The following is a 16713-nucleotide window of genomic DNA, read 5'->3' on the forward strand; positions in this document are numbered from 1 at the left end:
AAGCTGAGCAAGGTATCCCACCACAGGGAATGGGTTCCAAAAAGTCAGTTCATGCATCTGGGATAAGTCCTGGCCCTGCTGCCAGGGACCCCACTAACAGATCAAGCCACACAACTGTCACCCACATTCAGTGGGCCTAGTTCAGTTCCATGCAGGTTCCCGAGCTGTCAGTCCAGAGTCAGTGAGCTCCAACTAGCATTGGTCACCTGTCTCTGTGGGTTTCCCCATCATGATCTTGATCCCTCCTCCTCCTCCTCCTCCTCCTCCTCCTCCTCCTCCTCCTCCTCCTCCTCCTCCTTCTTGAATGATGTTTTTTGAAGGAGGGAGGAGGTCTTAAATACGGGCTTGCAGAACAATGGGAGAACCCTGGAGGACAGAAGTTCGCTTCTGATGTTTTTTTTTTTTGGAGCTGTGGATCGAACCCCGGGCCTTGTGCTTGTTAGGCAAGCACTCTACCATTGAGCTCAATCTCCACCCCAGCTCCTGGTGTTTCACAATCTTGCATCTAAGCTGTTAACACCCAATATGCTGGATACACAGACAAGGAGCTTCCCTTAAGCATTCAGGAGGGTGGAGTCTCGCAGGGAATTAGCATAGGGAGGATATCAAGGTCAAGGTCGGCAAGCAAGGCAACAGTTACCCAAAACGGGGACAGGTGTGTGGGGGTTACCTTTAAGAATAATCACTCTTCCTCTTCAAGCAGCTTCTAGATGCCAATACTCTTTAGCTAGGGAGCAAGACTTTGTGACCATCTCTGTTTACCATTCTCAGATTTTGTCTGGCTTGACATTATGTGCTGATGAACAAAAATAGTTTCTATATGATGACCACACCCTGGCTCTTTGCCATGCAGCAGTTTTGAATGCTTGGGGCAGAACTGAAGAAGTAGGAAAGAGAACTGAGTCATTTACTGAAGTTATACAGGGCCCATTTAATCTGAGGATTCATAGAGACAGGATCCTCCCATTCAGTCTAAGGATTTGTAGAGGTAAGAAGTTTCTAGTGGCTAGCTGCCCTGCTTCTCTGATCCTTCAGCTTTCACCTTAATACTTGACTCTGGACTTTTATTTAATAAGATTAATTAGGATCACACTTCAATTGTGTAGGTCTTACATATATTGGCATAACTATGGTGAGCTCCTATGTACAGCTGCCATGCTGTGTCCAGAAGACACTGATTCCCTTTAGCATCCTCTCATTCTTACATTATTTCTGTCCCCTCTTCTTCAATGATTCCTGAGAGTTGAGAGGAGTGTGTGTGATGCAGATGTCCTATTGAGGGCTAAGCATTCCACAGTCTTATTCTCTCTTCCTTAGCCAGTTGTGGGTCTGCATGTTAGTCATCATCCACTGCACATAGAAGCTCCTCTGATGAGGGTTGAGAGATGTGTTAATCTATGGGTACACGGACAAGTCATTAGGAGTCAGTTTAACATGGAGACAGGAATTTTTACTCACCTGAAAGTCTTTTTCCAACTGTCTAGCTTTCATAGTGATGGAAGGTGCTGTGCATGCTTTCAGAAAAGTAACAATCTTACCCAAGTTTAAACTGTGAGAGCTGCAATAACAGCTGGCCTGGAAAGACATGCCCATTGGTGTTAATAGTGGCATGAATGTCATGGGAATACCCAACACTTTTGGATTTAAAGCATACTCCACATGGTGGTTTAAATGAAATGGTCCCATAGGCTCATATATTTGAATACTTGGTGGAATTGTTGGGGAAGGATTAGGGGGTTTGGCCTTGTTGGTGTGTTACTGGGGATGGGCTCTGAAGTTTCAAAAACCTGCACTGAGGCCGGTCATCCCCTGTCTCTCTCTGACTCAAGCTTGTGGATTAGACTTAAGCTCTCATCTGCTGCTCCAGTGCCATGCCTGCCTGTTGCCACATGCTCCCTGTCATGGTGATTATGGATTCTAACTTGCTGGAACCATGAGCCTCAATAAACATTTTTTATAAGTTTCCTTAGTCATGGCATCTTAGCACAGCAACAGAAAAGTAACTAAGACACCTCACAAGTTGAAACCCGTACTTGACACAGTTTGTGGCCAAGAACATGTGACTAGACAGCATACAGGTTGTAGTGGAGAAATTACTACAACACTTTCTTATTGATCTACTACAACACAGTAGTTTTCTCTTTAGTGGTGTTTATCTCTTGAACAATCACAGCTTGCTTTTCAGCACCAGCTTATCATCTCTCCTAGCACTGGGGAGGCAGAAATGTTAGCTTCTTCTCCCAGTTTAATACACTTATAATATGGCTAGGTAAATTGAGAGATCTTCAGAGTCCTGGCTGTTGTGAGATATTTGATTACAATGTGTAAAGATATGTCACTGTGATTGGTTTAATAAAATGGCCAATAGCTAGGTAGGAGGCATAGCAGGGACTTCTGGACAGAGAGAGCACTGGGAAGCAGAAAGGAGTCACCAGCTGAATGTAGAGGAAACAAGACATGCAAGAGGACAGGTAAAAGCCATGAGTCACATGGCAACATGTAGATAAATATAAATGGGTTAATTTAAGTTATAAGAGCTAGGGGGACAAGACTAAGTTATAGTCTGAGCTTTTATGATTAATGCAAAGTCTTATGTCATTATTTTGGAGCTGGTGGTACAGAGAAAGATTTGCTACATATGGTGCCCAGTATCTAGTCATGTATATTCATATAAGGCCTGAGAAAGCTTAAAAAATGAATTTAGAACATGGAGTGAAATGTGGCTTTCTGATGACTGTGGTCTCTTGGGTAGGCTTGGTAGTGTACAGAGACAAAGCTATTGGCCACTGCCTGCAGGCTGGAGCTAGCTGCCAGCACTATGAGCTAAGCTGTGCTCCTAGGTGGCTGACATAACAGTTTAAGATTTGTCTCACATGGTCAGAAAATGATGCAGATGCTTAGTAATGCCAGGTGCAGACACAGAAAACCTCTAAAAATGTATAGTATGTTTAAAAATGTGCTTAGATACTGAAGAAAGAAAAGAAAATGGGTATAGAGTCATAAAAATAGTTTAAAAATAGTAAATCTTTAAAAAGAGAGTAAAACAATCTTTTAAAAAGGCACATAAGGATTGGAAATATTATAACAGAGAGTTTGGACCTCATATAGTGCTTTGTTAGTTTTGAATATTTTGAATGCTAATGAACAGAAAATGACAGCTGCTGAAAGACATTGGATTGTGGAAGGACCTGCTGAATTACAGCAGCCTAGACACTTTGGGAATGCCTTAACTTTAAAATGGAAGTCAGAAAAGGTATTGCTTTGAGGAAGAGGTTACGCTTTTGTTTCCACAGAAAACAAAAGGATGTGGATTTGTTCAAGTTTAAAGAGGAACAGGTTTGATTGGGGGACACCCCCTGAAAATCCTGTATAGCTTTTATCGGAATATATAGAAATAAAAAATAAACCTAAAATCTACAAGACAGGTGACATATATTTTACCTGCTCAAACATAAAATGAAAAATCATCTTCAGCTGGCTTGTGTACAATGCACAGGCCATACTTGTGTTAATGCAGATATGTATGTTACCTTTGAAAGTTGGTGTGTTTTTGTAGCAAGGGGATCAGACACCAATGAAAATAGTTGGTCTAGGTGATCCAGCCTCTCAAAGTGCCTCTGTTGCAGTTTCCTCTGAGTTCTACATCCAGAACAGCTTCAAGACTATGATCTGAAATGGTCCACCCTCAGTGACTACTCCAGCCAGACAATAGTTAAGCCTTGTACTCTCCCATTGCCTAGAGATTGGACAACAAATGTTATGGCTATTTTTTCTTGGAATTCACCATTATCTCAATTTCCTTAGGTTCCCCAAAGATGCCATTGTCCCCAGACAACAGGCAGCAGTCTAGAGAGCATGACACTCAGATTTCTATAGATGAGGTCAGTGAATTTTGGTCACTCAGTGGGTTATGGATGTTTATCATTATTTAGGGAATTGATTATAAATTGTTATTGATCTTGGTCAGGGAGAAAGCCAAACAAAGGAGTTTATATTCAGGGATCTCTTTCTGAAAAGAAACATGATGGATATAGTTTAGGAACAATGGGATCAAAGGGCAGATTGTTGAGTCTACTTTTGTTTTTTTTATCGGAGCAGAGTTTTATTAGGAGGAGGGAGGGACAGAAGAGTGTGACCAGGCCTGTGGAAGAGACCCTTGCAGAGAGAGAGAGGGTTTGGGGAGAAGGAGAAGAAGAGGGGGGGGGAGCTGTTGAGTCTACTTTTGAACAACCACTAGTCTCAGATATTTACATTGGAATGTATTTTTGTATATTAATACAAATTTAAGGTTATTTTTGTTATAGTGTATATATGTTTCTATATTTGTTTAAGGTATTGTACCAATACAGCTCATTTAAAAATGTAAAGTAAATTTTTAGTCCTTGAAAGCTATTTAGGACAATAAAGAAATACAGGTTAATAATTAGTCATCTATAACAATCAAACTTACCATGTTAGTTATATTTTCAAGGTCAAACAGAGATATATTTTAGATAGGTAGTTGACCTTCAAACACTTCAAAGACCTACAGAATGTGGAATTTAAAATGTTATAACAACATAAAGCTTTTCATGATAGTGAGACACATCTGCTCCTGCCATCACCAATCGACTTCCAAAAATGATGATGGGCATCTAAGAACATCCATATGGAGCTTGCTTTCTTTGTGGCAAAGCAAGCCATTTGGGCAAGAACTGCCCTTGTCTCAACTGTTGACAGTATGCTGTCCAAACTGGACAAACAGGACACAATGAAAGTGACTGCTGAACTTTGCCAAGTGTAGGCAAATTTTTCATTAGGACCATCAGCTCCCCAATAATGTCATGAAGACTTATTATTAATTATAAAAACTTGGCCAATAGCTTACACTTGTTTCTAACTAGCTCTTATAACTTAAATTAATCCACTTATATTAATTTACTTTCTGCCTTGTGGCTTTATTACCTCATCTCCACATTGCCCATTCTGCTTTTTCTGTGTCTACTGGTGTCTCAGCCTTCTTCCCAGCATTCTCTCTGTCCTGAAAATCCTGCCTAGCTATTGGCTATTTAGCTTTTTATTAAATCAATCAGAGTGACACAACTTCACAGTGTAAAAAAAAAAGATTATTCCACAACAGCCAAGACAGGGTAGGACAATCCTCAAAAATTCCTGTTTCATAGAAAAGTCTGCCAGATATTCTAGGCTTGTAGGCTGAAGACAGATGTCCCAATGTTACAGAGAAGCCTTGGGTGACTGTCTAGGCAGCAAGATGTCCCTGTTGTTTCTTTATTTTTGGAAGTTACTTGCTCTGCACTTCCTATTTACTCAGGTAGTATTTATCCTGGGTTTTTTCATGGAGTTGAAGACTAGATGGTTTTAGTCTTCCTTAGTTATGATAGAAGGTAAATTAGGTACAAAAATTTGGACTCACCAGGATAGAATAAATAATGGAACATTTCCTCTGAATTTGCCAAATGCAAATGGACTGGGCATTGTAAATATAATTCTTATCCAATACTTGTTCTTATTGCATATAGTTTTACTGTGTTAGAGTTAAAACTTCCCCCTTTTTATTTATACAAAAAGGGGGAAATGTTGTGAGATAGTTGATTACACTGTGCAAAGATATGTCACTCTGATTGGTCTAATAAAAAGCTAAATGGCCAATAGTTAGGCAGGAGGACTAGCAGGAACTTCTGAACAGAGAGCACTCTGGGAAGGGGAAAGGAAGAGTTGCCAGCTGGATGCAGAGAGAGCAAGATGTGCAAGAGGAGAGGTAAAAGCCATGAGTCAAGTGGCAACATATAGATAAATAGAAATGAGTAAATTTAAGTAAGAAGAGCTAGTGGGAGAAGCCTATAGGCAAAGCTTTTTATAATTAATAATAAATCTTTGTTTTGTGAGCTGGAGGTCCAAATAAAAATCTGTCTACACATGCCTAAGATCACAAAGTTATGCAGTGATGAAGAAGGGCTTTAGAATCTAGAAGTAAATGATCTTAATGGCCAACTAGACTGGGTAATATCTTTTGAGATGTGATAATCTAGCTGATAGATATCTTTGTGTGAGCTGCTCTGCGTGTGCGTGTGCATGTGCGTGCGTGCGTGCGTGCATGTGTGTGTGTGTGTGTGTGTGTGTGTGTGTGTGTATGTTTATGTGCACTTAGTTTTCAAGAGATACTCAATGATGTGTTTTGAGTAACTGAATGGACAAATGTGTTAGAGGAATGAATACTGGATGGAAGAGATGAGGTTGGAATTTGGGTTCTAACTCAGTTTAGAGAGGTGTGGCCAAGCAGAAGGTATCTGGGGTTACTAAGGAGTTACTGGATTCAGAGAAACCTAAACTCACGCATGACAACTTGTTCACTATGTGATTTTAAATGGGTATTAGTGAAATGAGTCAGTCTAACCCTCTTCTGAAGTCCATTTAGTGTGAACAGTGTATGCTTTTAAGATGAGAGCCAATTATAATTAGGCTGTAGGTGGTAGATAGTACATTCCATTCTATTTTTCATGTTCATGGATGACTAATCAAATGTAGTCTTTCTCACGAGTTCTCCAAAGAAGTTCAGGAGCCATTACCATTTAATTGCTCAGTGACAGAGAATTCAGAGTGTCTAAGATTGTGGTCATTAACAGAGCTCTTTCTGAGAAGCAGATACAGGAACAACTCAAGACAGTGAGTTGTACCTGAGTGTCTTGAAAGGCAGAGAACAAGTAGTTCATGAGTCAGTAGTGATGGAATTAGAGTGCCTCTGGTTCTCACTCTCCCAGGGAATTATAAGAGAACCAGAAAGTACAGACAACTCATGCCCCACCCTTGTCCCTCAGTCTCTCCCATAAAGGAATGGAGGAAATAGGACAGAGATGCTACTTTTTACTTCCTGTGTGGAATCAGGTGTATAATTCAAAGACTCTGTTCCCTTCCTTCCTCAAGCATATCAATGTATGCATTCTTATGTATGCACTAGAATAGCTGCCTGATTGGAGAAGATATTAAAATATATTCACATAGAAATATCCGTGGTTAAGAATTTTATTCTTAGTCACAGGAGGATAACACCAAACACAAAAGCGATCATCTGGTGCAATTTTTCTTCATTATTTTTATACTTTTCCTGATTATTCCCACCCCTCCTGTGGGACTCTACATATGATCCAATATTTCTCTTGGATTAGGCACAATCTACAGACAGATTCTGAATAATGGTAAATTCACAAACTTCAAACCCACCCCAGCAACAGGAGCTTGACAATATTCTAAAGGCATGGCCATGTTCCCGGACATGTGGGCAGGGACTGGATGATGGAAAAACAGGGTAGAAATGACCAGGGAGGACTGTGGTGTGACTGAGACAAAATGGCTGTTGAGGCTACACCACTAATCTCAGCACTGGGTGTACTGAGGCAGGAGAATAGACCATATCTTTTTAAAATAAATAATGCGCCATCTAGTCATCTATGTCTTTAATCCCAGAATCTGAGAGACAGAGGCTGGGGGAGCTTTGTGAGCTCGAGGATAGTTTAGTCTACATAGTGAGTTCAGGCAAGCCAAGGCTGCATAGTGAGACCCTGACTCAAAAAGGTAAGTAAACAAATAAACAAAAGTAATAAATAAAGAAACTGAATTTTTAAGGCATAAGTATATCTAACTATTGATCAAAGAACTGTTAGCCTTAGCTCATTAAAAATGTTAGTAGAGAGATACATATTATTAAAAGTTGCCAAGTTGATATTAAAAATCCTGGAAATAAATAAAAAGAAATCTTGATTAGATGAAGTTGAAAAAAAATTAGGGCTGGAGAGATGGCTCAGAGGTTAAGAGCACCAACTGCTCTTCCAGAGGTCCTGAGTTCAATTCCCAGCACCCACATGGTGGCTCACAACCATCTGTAATGAGGTCTGGCGCCCTCTTCTGTATACATAATAAATACATAAATCTTAAAAAAAAGAAAATAAAAATTAGTGAATTGGAAGCTAGTATTAAGGAACTAACCTGGTCCATAATACAGAGAGATGAAGAAAGCAATCTTAAAGGAAAGACAAAACTTAATAAATAGCCACTAAAACTTTCCTATAGAGGATGGAGAAAATGGCTGAGAATAGATTTCCAAGAGATAAGGGAGACAATTCTCAGAATTAAGTGAAGATACACACCTTCAGGTTAGAAGTGCACATTTGAGACTACACCCCCCCCCCCCCCCACACACACACCCTGCTCCATATCCTGGCCTACACCTCCTGCTACTTTACCGGAGGCCAGGCCTGATCTATGGATTCCAGATTAGACACTGCCCGCTTCTGGATAACACTGCTTAAAGCAAACTCAACAACCTAAGACTGCACATACCCTCCACTCGCACCCCCAACCCCACCCCTGGCTCTTTATCCTAGCCCACACCTCTGGCTGCATTATGGAGGCCAGACCGGATCTAGGGATGGATGTAATCTTAGCTCCTTCCCAGCCCCACTGCTGGGCCCTAGCTCCAACCCCAGGGGATTTCCACAACTCACATACATCCAAAATTGGTGAATGACCCACCTGCCAACAGAGTTGCCTCCACTCCCTGGATCCCTGCTGCTGGGCCCAGGCAAGCTAGGGACTTTGGCCACTCAAGTACGGCCCATACCAGCCAGAACCCGCTCCCCATTGCACCAAAGGTCAAGCTAAGTACAAGAAAGCTAAGCCCTAGCTTAGACAGACACTTCCAATTAGACTAGAGGTCACAACAGTTGCCAGAAATCCAGGCCACAAAGACCAGAAGACCAAAGAGGAAACAGAAACCAAGAAACAAAACACCCACCCAACAAAGGCAAACTCAGAAATCGGGGACTAGAACTAATTATCCTATACCCAGATGCCTGAACACCAGTGCAAAAAATATAACCAGCAACAGGTAGGGCAATATGGCAACATCAGAGCCCAGCCATCCTGTGACAGCAAGACCTGAACATTCCAACATAGCCAAAGCACAAGAAAACAACATTAGAACAACTTCATGAAGATGATAGAGATGCTTAAAGAGGAAATGAAAAACTCCCTTAAGGAAATCAAGGAAAAGACAACCAAAAAATTAGGGAAAATCAACAAATCCCTTGAAGAATGCCAAGAAAGCCAAGAAAAAACAAACAAATAAATGATTGAAAGAAACTGTTCATGACCTGAAAATCAAAATAGAAGCAGTAAAGAAAACACAAACTGAGGGAATTCAGGAGACAGAAAATCTGGGTAACGTAAGCATCACCAACAGAGTCCAAGAGCTGCCTGCAAGAGAGACTCTCAGGCATTGAAGACACAATAGAAGAAATAGGTTCATTGTCCAAAGAAAATGTTAAATCTAAAAAATTCCTGACACAAAACATCCAGGAAATCTGAGACACAGTGAAAAGACCAAACCTAAGGATAACAGGGATAGAAGAAGGAGAAGAATCTCAGCACAAAACCCAGAAAATATATTTAACAAGATCATAGAAGAAAATTTCCCTAATCTAAAGAAGGACACACCTTTAAAGGTACAAGAAGCTTACAGAACTCAAAATAGATTGGATCAGAAGAGAAAGTCCCCACATCCCATAATAATTAAAACACCAAACATATAGAACCAAGGAAGAATATTAAACGCTGCAAGGGAAAAAGGCCAAGTAACATATAAAGGCAGATCTATCAGGATTACACCCAGTCTCTCTCTCTCTCTCTCTCTCTCTCTCTCTCTCTCTCTCTCTCCCTCTCTCCCTCTCTCCCTCTCTCCCTCTCTTTAACTCGGAGCTGAGGACTGAACCCAGGGCATTGTGCTTGCTAGGCAAGCACTCTACCACTGAGCTAAATCCCAACCCCACATCCAGCTTCTCAATGGAGACCCTAAAAGCCAGAAGGGCCAGGACAGATGTCTTGCAGACTCTAAAAGATCATGGATGCCAGCCCAGATTAATATACCCAGCAAAACTTTCAGTCACCATAGATGGAGAAAATAAGATATTTCATGACTAAGTCAAATTTAAACAATATCTATCCACAAATCCAGCTCTACAGAAGGTACTAGAAGGAAAACTCCAGCCCAAGGAAGTTAATTACAACCAAGAAAACACAGGCAATAGACAACAGCAAAATCCAAAGACAGGAAACACACACACACACACACACACACACACACACACACACACACACCCACTGTCACCAAGACCAACACCAACATAATAATAGGAATTAACAATCAGTGGTCATGCAGGGTGGTGGTGGTGAACATCTTTAATTCCAGCACTTGTAAGGCAGAGACAGGCAGATCTCTGTGAGTTTAAGGCCATCCTGGTCTACAGAATGAGAATGAGTTTCAGGACAGCCATGGCTGTTACACAGAGAAACCCTGTCTCAAAAAAACTGAAAAAAAAAAAAACCCAAACAAACTAGAAACAAAAATACCCCAAAACAAAAACAAAACCACCAAAATTAACAACAAAAACAATCAGTGGTTATTAATATCTCTCAATATAAATGGACTCAATTCAACTATAAAAAGACACAGGCTAACAGAATGTACATGAAAACAGAATCTACCATTCTGCTGCATACAGGAAACACACCTCAACATAAAAGATATACATTACTTCAGAGTAAATGGTAGGAAAAAGATTTTCCAATCAAATTGATATAATAAGCAAGCTGGTATCTTTGTATCTAGTAAGATACACTTCAAACAAAAAATAATAAAAAGAGATGGAAAAGGACATTTCATACTCATTGGAGGCAAAATCCACCAAGATGATGTCCCAGTTCTGAACATCTATGTCCCAAATGCAAGGGCACCAATCTTTGTAAAAGAAACATTACCAGGGGTTGGAAAGCTGTCCCAGTGGTGAAGAGCACAAACTGCTTTTCCAGAGGACTCAGGTTCACTTCCCAGGACCCATATGGCAGCTCACAACTATCTGTCCAGGAGATCAGACACCCATGGCAAAACACCAATGCACATTAAAAAAAAAAAAAAGAAAGAAAAAGAAACATGCTGAGTGGTGGTGGCCCGTGCCTTTAATCCCAGCACTTGGGAGGCAGAGACAGAAGGATCTCTATGAGTTTGAGGCCAGCCTGGTTTACAGAGCGAGATCCAGGACAGGGACCAAAACTACACAGAGAAACCCTGTCTCAAAAAACAAAACAAAGAAAAAAAAAAAAGAAACATTACCAAAGCTTAAATCACACATCAAACCTCACACATTAATAGTGTGAGACTTCATCCCACCACTCTTGCCAATGGACAGGTTGTCCAGACAGAAACTAAACAGAGAAATAATAGAACTAACAAACCTTACAACTCAAATCGACCTAATAGATATCTACAGAATATTTCACCCAAACGAAAAAGAATATACCTTCTTCTCAGTCTTCTTCTCAGTACCTCCTGGAACCTCCAAAATTGACCATATATCGGTAACAAAGCAAGTCTCAACAGATACAAGAAAATTGAAACAATCCTTTGCATCCTATCAGACTACCATGGATTAAAGCTGGATTTCAACAACAACAGAAACAACAGAAAGCCTAAAAACTCATGAAAACTGAACAACTCTACCTAGTTACCACTTGGTCAAGGAAAAATAAAGACTTCCTAGAAATCAATGAAAATGAATGCACAACATACTCAAACTTATGGGACACAATGAAAGTGGTGTTAAGAGTAAACTTCATAGCGCTAAGTACCTGCATAAAGAAATTAGAGAATTCTCATATCAGAGACTTAATAGCATGCCTGAAAGCTCTAGAACAAAAGAGACAAACATGGCAGGAAATAATCAAACTCGGCTGAAATCAATAAAATAGAAACAAAGAGAACAATACAAAGTGCTGAGATTTGCTGGTAGCAATGGCCTTACCAGAGGCCATGGGAATATACATTAGGTGACTCGTATTCAGTAGGTCGACCTACAAGATGAATAACTCTCTGTTGGGGAGTCCTACTTGGCAAAGTCTGTGGGTCACTGTCTGTGGAAACTGGTTGTTATCTGTCTATAACTTTCTCATGTGCCACCACTTACCTCTCTAAAAAGAACAACTGTGGGGTTCTTTCCACAGCCCATTGATAGTGTGTTTTACATCTTGGGCACACATACTGCTGTGGATGGTCAGGAAGATGATTTCTGCTTAAGTTGTATAATTCTAATAATATCAGAATATTTTTTTGTAATTGACACAGGAAAGCAACAGTATTCTCAGTCTCAAAGACAGCAAATTTCAGACTTCAGAACAAATTCAAAGCAGACTAAGCTGCCCCTGCAGAAAAGACTAGTTTCCAGGTGTTTATTGCTAAATCATTACATTAAGACATAAACCCTCTACCATAATTGACAGCACATACCCCCACAAATTAAGGTTCTGCTAACTAACTGTTATTGTTTAGTCTTGAATTGCAATGTAATTTTCTTTCCGGGAACCCTAACCAACTTAGAGCTAAGTGCTTGGCCAAGCTTACTCACTGGCTGGTCACTGTGACCTTAGTCTGTGAAAAACCAAGTGACTTATCATGTATTATGAGAATGGGCCAGGCTCTGGGCTCTGAACATGTAACATATAATTGTCCAGAATTTGGTTGTGAGAGAGTAGTGAGTGTGTGTAGATGTGTATGTTGAGTGAGGGATGTAGCTGAATGGACAGAGAGAATTGGAACCAAAGACTTAGAATAGAGAGAATTGGGAGAAGTGAATGAGTGAGTGTGAGAGTGAGGTGTGTGTGTGTGTGTGTGTGTGTGTGTGTGTGTGTGTGTGTGTGTGCTCAAAAGGAGATGAGTGTGCAGAAGAAGTAATGTGAGAATGAATGAATGTGAGAATGATTGATCAAAGAGTGAATAAATGATGTAATAATATGTGCAGAAATGTTGCAGAGTGGACAGAAGAAGTGTGTATAGAAGAGAGATGTGGAGACATGTAAATAAGAGATGTCAAGGAAAATTAAGCTATATAGATAGATATATAGATATGTGCAAAAGACATATGCAGCTGTGTGAAGAATGCATGGAGAATGTAACCGTGTGGAATGGATGTATGTGGAGACAGATTTTCAGAGAAAGAGATTTTTCTAGATGAAGTAAAAGAGTAAGTGACCATCAGAGAGTGTGTGTTTCCTTATTTTACCCCTCAGATAGATAGAAACTTTTTCTAAATACTCTCAAATAGAAAAAGTCTAGCCTTCAGATAGATAAGAATTTTCCTAAGATTTCACTGACTGCGTGGAATTTTTTTTTTTTTTTGAGACAGGGTTTCTCTGCAGCTTTGGAGCCTGTCCTGGACTAGCTCTGTAGACCAGGCTGGCCTCAAACTTGCAGAGATCGCCTGCCTCTGCCTCCTGAGTGCTGGGATTACAGGCATGCGCCGCCACCACCACCCGGCTCATAATTGCTTTCTTTAATGAAAATTATTACCAGCCTGTTTTTCCACAGGCAAAATTCATGAGTCTATAATGCATGAAACTTCCTTGTTCTTATTTCTCATCTTCTGCAAATCTCACATGTAACAAAAGGGAAGGTGACTTCTAGCTTATTTTTACTTTTCATATATCTCTTATAGGATATTTTAAAAATATATTTATATATTATTATTTTTATATATCTCAATTGGCAGAATAACCCAAGCCATTTCCTTAATCATCTTTACTAACTGTCCTAACCACCTGTATCTTTTAGGCTAACCCAGAAAATCAAATTAAATCATATATCTAACTAAACATCATTGCTCTTATAAAAATCATCTTCATTATGAAATTCAAGTAGTGTCCAGTGAGGAGCTGGATTTTTCTCAAGAAACAATTACACTATACTAGATAGAGTGGATTTTTCATATAGTAATCACACCATGCCAAACACTGCAAGAACACGGCAGCAGGAAGCAGGAGGAAGCATACCAGAAGCAAGGGGCATTCTGGAAACAATCCTCCTGGGGCTTTACCTCTCCAGAACACACCCAGAGTAGCTCTGTTATCCCCTGGTCTGTATTCCATAAGCTCAATTGCTGTCTACAGCTCCTCTGACATGACCATAGGCACAGGATTAAATCCACACACCTATGGACACTTGATTTTTGACAAAGAAGCCAAAATTATACAATGGAAAAAAGAAAACATCTTCAATAAATGGTTCTGGTTTTACTGGATGTTGACATGTGGAAGAATGCAAATAGATCCATGTCTATCACCCTGCATAAAACTCATGTCCAAGTGGATCAAAGACCTTAACATAAAACAAGATACACTGAACCTGATAGAAGAGAAAGTGGGGTAAAGCCTTGGACAAATTGGCACAGGAGACAACTTCCTGAACCGAACAGCAATAGTGCAGAACTAAGATCAACACTTAATAAATGGGACCTCATGAAATTGAAAAGTTTCTGTAAAGCAAAGAACACTGTCAAAAGGACAAAATGACAGCTCCTAGAATGGAAAAAAGATCTTCATTAACTCCACATCTGACAGAGGGCTAATATTCAAAATATGTAAAGAACTAAAAAAAAACTAGACATCAAAACATCCAAATAAGCCAATTAAAACATGGGCTACAGATCTAAACAGTGAATTCTCAATAGAGAAATCTCAAATGGCCAAGAATCACTTACAGAAATGTTCAACATCCTTAGCCATCAGGGAAATGCAAATCAAAACAACTCTGAGATTCCATCTTACACCTGTCGGGATGGCTAAGGTCGAAAACACAAGTGACAGCTCATGCTGGAGAGGATGTGGAATAAGGGGAACACTCCTCCATTGCTGGTGGGAGTGCAAACTTGTACAGTACTTTGGAAATCAATACGGTGGTTTCCCAGAAAATTGGGAATCAATGTACCTCAAGACCCAGCTACACAACTCCTGAGCACATATCCAAAGGATACTTCACCATATCACAAGGACAATTGCCCAACTATGCTCATAGCAACTTTATTCATAATTGCCAGAAACTGGAAACAACCTAGAGGTCCCTCAAATGAAGAATGGATAAAGAAAATGTGGTACATCTACACAAGGGAGTATTATTCAGCTGTAAAAATGACAACATTAGGAAATTTGTGGGCAAATGGATGGAACTAGAAAAGATCATGAGATAACCCAGACTGAGAAAGACAAACATGGCATATACTCACTCATAAGTGTATATTAGCCACAAAGTAAATGAGAACTGTAGCTGCCATGAGGACCACCCCCCAGCAGCTCAGGGTTTGTGGGGCAACCAACAGAGTCAGCTGACTCTCACTCAACTTGACTTTTCTATCTGAGGTACTAAAGTTTAATTCTTTATTGTTGGTGAGGGGCACAAAACTTAACTTTCTGGGGCTGGTGAAAAAGGGAAACACACACACACACACACACACACACACACACACACACATCTTCAACATGTCAGGATCTTACCTAGGGTGTTGATGAATGGCAAGACTTGAGCAGTTCCAAGAAACTGAAGAGGAGACACAGAGTAGGCAAACTACTGGACAGACAAACAGACACATGAGGACTTTTCTGAGGGCCAAAGCTAAGTTTTTCATTTTAATATTTTTACTGTGGTTTGTTCTACTCTATTTCTCTTCTGTTTTGTTTTTCCACCCTGATGTTTCCATTCTGTGTCTCTTGATATCTTCTTTCTAGCCTTCCTTCTACATTTTTCTAGTGTTTTCCTTCTATTGTGTCTTTATTTTTTCCCTTACAGCTTATATATCCCAGCAAAATCTTTCAAGTAGTATAAAAATTACAATGTGGTTAAATTCTACGTTTTTAGTGAATTATTGTAATAAATACACATAAAAACATGTTTTCCATATCCTTTGCATGATTAAACATTTTACATATTATAGGTGAAAAGCAAGTTGTCCCCCAAACCCATATATATTAATACCCAAGCAACTTGTTATAGATTAATAATATAAAGTAGGCAAGGTATTTTTCTCAGCTAGTTGTTTTACTGGCAGGCTGTATTTTGTGGTAACAAGGAAAGTATCAATCACATTATCACTTATCTCAAAAGATAATCTTATGAAGACCCTTAAAAGAATCACAAATCTAAGCTTTTTTTCTTGTTTTTTTTCTAGACAGGATTTTTCTGTGTAGCTTTGGAGCCCGTCCTGGAACTCGCTTTGTAGATCAGGGTGGCCTCAAACTCATAGAGATCTGTCTGCCTCTGCCTCTCAAATGCTGGGATTAAAGGCATGTGCCACAGCTGCCCAGCAGCACAAATATAAACTTTTATATATGAAAAACAATCAGTCAGCTCTATTTTAACTCCTCAGGGCTCATACCTATTCATCAACATTTTTTCTTATATCAGAAAGCTGAGGGCAGAAATAGGTATCAGGAATTAATAATGACCCTTGATCACCAACCCATTCTAGCATGAAAGGTACATCAGCCAGCAATAGCCAGACTACCATTGTTCCTGCTCCCTGACCTCACTCAGCTATTAAAACTATGCCTTTTTAAGTTCTTTTTCAAGATTTTCTCCCTCAAAGCCATTAACAAATACATCTTAACCTGAACTTAGGTCATAGTTTAAGCTTTGTTTTAGCTGTGATGCACACTGAAACCCGTGAACACATTTCTCAACATTAAGATTAAAAGAACTTGAGCTAACTTAGCTTCTGGGACTCAACTGTTTTTCTTAATCATTAACCTAAGCCACAGTCTACATGGCTTTTCAAGAGAAACTAGCTGTGTGACATTTCCTTGTCCTGTTTTTCTATCCTCTGTAGTCCCTGTTTTATGAGGGGC

Source organism: Onychomys torridus, chromosome 4 (assembly GCF_903995425.1).
Source record: "Onychomys torridus chromosome 4, mOncTor1.1, whole genome shotgun sequence".
NCBI classification, from domain to species: domain Eukaryota; kingdom Metazoa; phylum Chordata; class Mammalia; order Rodentia; family Cricetidae; genus Onychomys; species Onychomys torridus.